This window comes from Eublepharis macularius, chromosome 2 (assembly GCF_028583425.1).
Source record: "Eublepharis macularius isolate TG4126 chromosome 2, MPM_Emac_v1.0, whole genome shotgun sequence".
NCBI classification, from domain to species: domain Eukaryota; kingdom Metazoa; phylum Chordata; class Lepidosauria; order Squamata; family Eublepharidae; genus Eublepharis; species Eublepharis macularius.
In genome coordinates, this window is record NC_072791.1 from 127,963,536 (window position 1) to 127,968,676 (window position 5,141).

The window sequence follows — 5,141 nt, forward strand, 5'->3', positions numbered from 1 at the left end:
GGCAACAGCAGTGTCACTTCAACTAACCCTGGTTACTACTGTGCAGAAGGCACAGTACTTCTGATAATGTCTTACTTTGAAAGCCCTATGTGGAGCACATGTGTACCCATTTATATATTATTCTGATGGCATTGCCAGCCTTAACTGACCAATATTTCTGTCAACATGTATAATTGCCAGTTGTTGAGAATAAGAACACAAACACTGCTATAAGCAGAAACAGTTGCGCACACAGGGTTGGAATTCAATGTTTTCTTTCAACTAACAGTGTGATCTTAAAGTTGTACCAAACAGGAATAACTCTGTTTATGACTGCACACCTAATCTCCCTCCAATGGAGAAAGACTACCATCAAATGCGTAAGACTTATCAGAAGAGAGTCACTGAATACAAACCAGAGTAACTAAATTCATTTATCCAGAGTGCCTAGAAAAGTTAAAGAATTAAAAGGAAATTAAGATTTGCCATAACATCTCTAGGAAACAGTTCTATACAATACTTGCTTTTAATGAATAGACAGAACAAGAACAGCCGGCAAGAAATTACGAAGCTGCGTGAACACTCTGGGATGGCCCTTCTTTGCCTGCTCTTCATTTATGGAACAAAGCACAATATAGTTAAGAATATGTGCATGTGAATAGTACCAAAAGTCTTCTGGCACCCTTAAAGACTGCATTATTAACACCTTTTTTTTTTTTAGCAATACTACAGAAATGACCAGTGCTGTTGGCCTTTGGATAAACAGTGAATGCATGCATGTTTTGTTAGCAGTCAGACTCCTCCTCCAGCTGAGAGGCATTTTATAGATATAAAATCATAAACCCCCTCACTCATATAGCATTCGTGCAGGACATTGCCTGGCATGAAACAAAACAAAATGGATGCTAGCCAGGTAAGAGGGCCTGGAAAAATATTTTAAAAGGAGAATCACAGCAGCCGGTTGACTCCTTAGGACAACAAGGCTCCCAGGATGCTTAGGACAATGAGGCTCTTTAGGACAATGAGGCTCCTAGGAAGCTCCTGGCTAATCTCATCCACACCCTGACTCACCTCCCTCACCCAGTCAGCAGGATTAAGCACCACCTAATGCTATTCAGCAAACCTGGTAGCTTTTCCCATACGATACTCAAAGAGTCATCAAGCAACATTTTACACTTATAGTCGACCTCAGGAAGCCTCTACTGAACTCATTATCCACCTCCAGAAAACTCATCAAGTTATTGTTTTGGTGGCAAAGTCATCATCTTGTCCCAGGGAGCATTTTGCCCTATAATTGGACTCCCTGAGTATGTCTGTGTTCTTGGATCTGTCCACACACCCCCAAATCCATTTGGACCTCTTCTCTCCTCTGTGAAATGCTGGTTGTTTTGCTGCTGCCTCTGCAGATGTCTGTCTTCAAGACTGGTAACTATCATCTTTCCTGAAACTGCTTTCTCCTCCCTTTCCTCCCTGATTTTCTCTTAGTTAGTCTTGTACATGTTCATGTTTCTGTATGTTTACCTTTTTATTTCTCTTTTAATAAAAAGAATTGTTCTGGTTGGACATATGCCTGTCTTATTTCACGAGTTGTCTGAAGGGATAATCCCATAAACATAGGAGGAGAATCCCAGTTACCCCCCCTCTCTTGTCCCCTTTAAACTAATTCCCCCCCAACTAATTATGAGACTGCCTATTTGGGTAACAGATTGAAAGAACTTATTAGCCCTCAGCTCTTCTCTTCCCTTGGTATCTTTTGAAACATGCCCATTCCTTATCTTTTACAAGTTCCAGTTTTGTCTAGCTGCAGATGCATGCTGCCTAACTTGAAGCAACGAGGCGAATCCCTCCCGCCTCCAGATGTTCCCTACCCAACAATACACAAGGAAACAATAATTTGTAATAATATTCACCAAAACAGTGTTTTCAAGTTAAACACAGAGAGGAAGTGCTACTTCATAAAATATACATTTAAAAACTTTACATGAGTAACAAAATCTACTGGTGTAGTTTGTCAGTTAGTTAGTCAGTTAGTCCATTGCAGCAAACCAAAGGGTCTTGTGGCACATTAAAGGCTGAATGATTTATTAACATATATGAAAAGCATACATTTCAATAAATTTGTGAAAGCCACAGATTTTTTTTTGTTTTACTTACATGATATAAGCTTTCAAAGAGAGTTATGGCCCATACCTACTTAAGTTCACTCAGAAGGAAGACCCAGTAACTTCAATGAGCTTTAATTATTTAAAAATGTATATCCCATATCTCTGCCCAATCAGGGCTACCACGATGGCTAACAATTAAAATAGAGCATTATAAAATAGATCATTAAAACCAAAATTGAAACGCATATGTAAAAATGCAGAGAAAGCACTTAAAACAGGACAGGAAGGAGGGATCACTGAGGGAAAACATCACAACAAACATCACTAATGGAGAATACAAGTTTTGCCATTTTCCCATCTTTACTACCAGTAGTTAATTAACTGGTGACAATTTGCTTTGAATATCTAATTCCTTTCCCTGTACCATCAACTTACTATATTCCCACTTCTCCAACAAGAGAGAGAGAATTAGTCAAGAAAAAGGCTGATCATAACCACCTCAAGTGAATGCCAGTCATTTGGAAAAAGGCAAAGACTGAGCCGAAATGGTGTGCCTTCGTATAAAATTACTGCACCAATACACAAAAGCTTGATTCTACACAAATGCCGCAGGTTTGTACCATAATTAAGACGTACACTAGTGACTTCATGCTTAAGGCTGCAACTGTGGCAACTTTCTTCTTTGATGTTATAAATGTGCAACATTATCTCTCTGCATCTTTTCCTTTCTGTTCTTTTTTATCAGGGAGTGGAAGAAGAGTAGCAGCATCCATCTAGCATTTGCCTCCTTATAAAGGTACACCCTTGGGCATATAAATTTCAAACTAGACAAAATAATTTCAATTCAGATTAAAATTGGAATGGAAGCACATTTCATTGGTTCAACACAACTACTTGTAAAAATTTCTGCTTCTAAGAACCAGCTGTGGATGTGCTTAAAAGGATAAAAATCTTTTATCATAAAAGTAGGATAAAAGATTTACCAACTTCTGTGTATTGAAAAACAGAACAAGATAATCTGAGCTGTTTACGGTGCAACCCTAAACAGGGTCAGTTGAAGACAGGGAACCTAGAAAGGTTTGCCCCTGCTTAGAATAGCATTATTAAAACTTGCAAAGTTTAAAGCAACAAGTCCAACATGAAAATAAGTGGGATCTGGGCAATATATACCAGTTACAAATCACTCCATCTTAAATTCATTGAATTCATTTTCACATTCATTGCATAGGTAAAATACTGATTAGTCTCAAAGATTTCAGAGGTACCAGAAACTGGGTCTGGTCCTGGCAAAGAAAAATATGCGCTTCTCAAAAGGAACAGAAGTAGTATAGCAAGCATCTCAGAAGTAAATCTCTTTTTGCATATTTGAGTAATCCAAAGGAAACATTAATGCTCTACACAGTAAAATTGCCTCGCCACTGGGGAACTAAGATGACTTCTCCCTCCAGAGCAGGTGGGAGGGGAACAGAGGTGGACTGGGAGGCTACAATAGCCCTGGAAATCACACACACACACACACTACTGACAGAAACCAAGGTTTGGCAGTTGGAAATACTGTTATTGTTACTTAGCAACCCCCATAATGGCCACTGAGATCTCATAGGGGTTCCATTTCTTAAAGGTACATGCACCACTTCTATTATTATTGGGTTAACCTCCAATGTTTTGGGGGATGGAGTTAGATTTCATGTTTTTCTGCAAACTTGAAGCTTTTCTCAATGATGAGTTAGATATATTAATATACATACAGGCACAGTAAACAGGTGATGTCAAAGACCACAACCCAATTACCAGAGTTCAGTCTTACTTACTTTCAACGAAGTATCAACAGAACTGTCAGAGCCCAGTTCTGTTACTCTGTTTTTAATTTATTTAAAACCATAAGGGATAAATTTTGTCCAGATAATATAGTCAAAATGTGACATTATCAGTTGTTATTCCAACAATACTGAACATCATGGATACTTAAATCTAGAGGTTGGGGCCATAAACACACAAGACAGATCTTTCTACAAACCTGAGAAAAGCCCAGGTTTACACAAAAAAAATCTGTAACCTAAAAAAAAAAACATGGTGGGGTTAAAACCCTCCAAAATGATAGAAGCAGCACCTGTGATTGGAAGAAACAAATGCCCTTAGTGCTATTGCTAGACAACCACAACAGTATCGCCAGCCTTCAAGCCTTGGTAATAAGCAAGGGAACTGGCAGAGCCCTTTCCAGTGCTGTTTTGGCCTCTGAAGGAGAATTCATCAAGGCTGGGCCTGGCAGGAACTACCAGACAACTTGGTACCAAAAAACTTGCATGATTCTACCTTGCTACTGTTCAACAACAACCACCTCATAATAACCAGCACTGTATAGTAGTTAGAGTTTCAGATTAGAATTAGCTTCAGATTAGGAGCCAGGTGACTTTGGCCTAGTCACACACGCTCAGCCTTACCTACTTCACAAGGATAAAATAGAAGAGGAAATAATGTAAGCTGTTTTGGGTCCCCTCTGTAGAGAAAGGTGGTTATACATACCTAAATAAAGATATAGCTGGAGATTGGGGGATAGGGAAAATTAAAAAAACAGGTCAGTGGGTAGGAAGGAAGGAAAGAACCAGAAAAAGTTGAGGACATGGGGGCTGCCAGGAAGTAGAAAAGAGGAAATAGTGTAGTAAGGATGATACAGGTGAGAGTTTGGGGTTCCTAGTAAATTCTTGCAGGTTTCCCACTGTGCAAGTGAGCCTGGCTTGGCCTGGCCAGCACCACAGAACTGGACTTGTCCAACACCATCAGGGCCAGATCTATGGGGGGGCAGGGGGGGTAGTCTGCCCCCAGTGCCGCCAGGGAGGGGGCGCCGGGAGCAGCTCCCAGCTGCCAGAGCGTGCAGGCAGCAGTGCAGGCAGCCTCGCAGCCCCCACGCTGCCTTTTGCCTGCCCTGCAGGGCAGGGGGTGTGCGGCAAGCCAGACGCCCCCTGTCCTGCGGGGAGGCGAATCCCGCGGGCAGCCTCGCAGCCCCCTGCGCTGCTTTCGCCTGCCCTGGAGGGTAGGGGGTGTGCAGCAAGCTGGCTG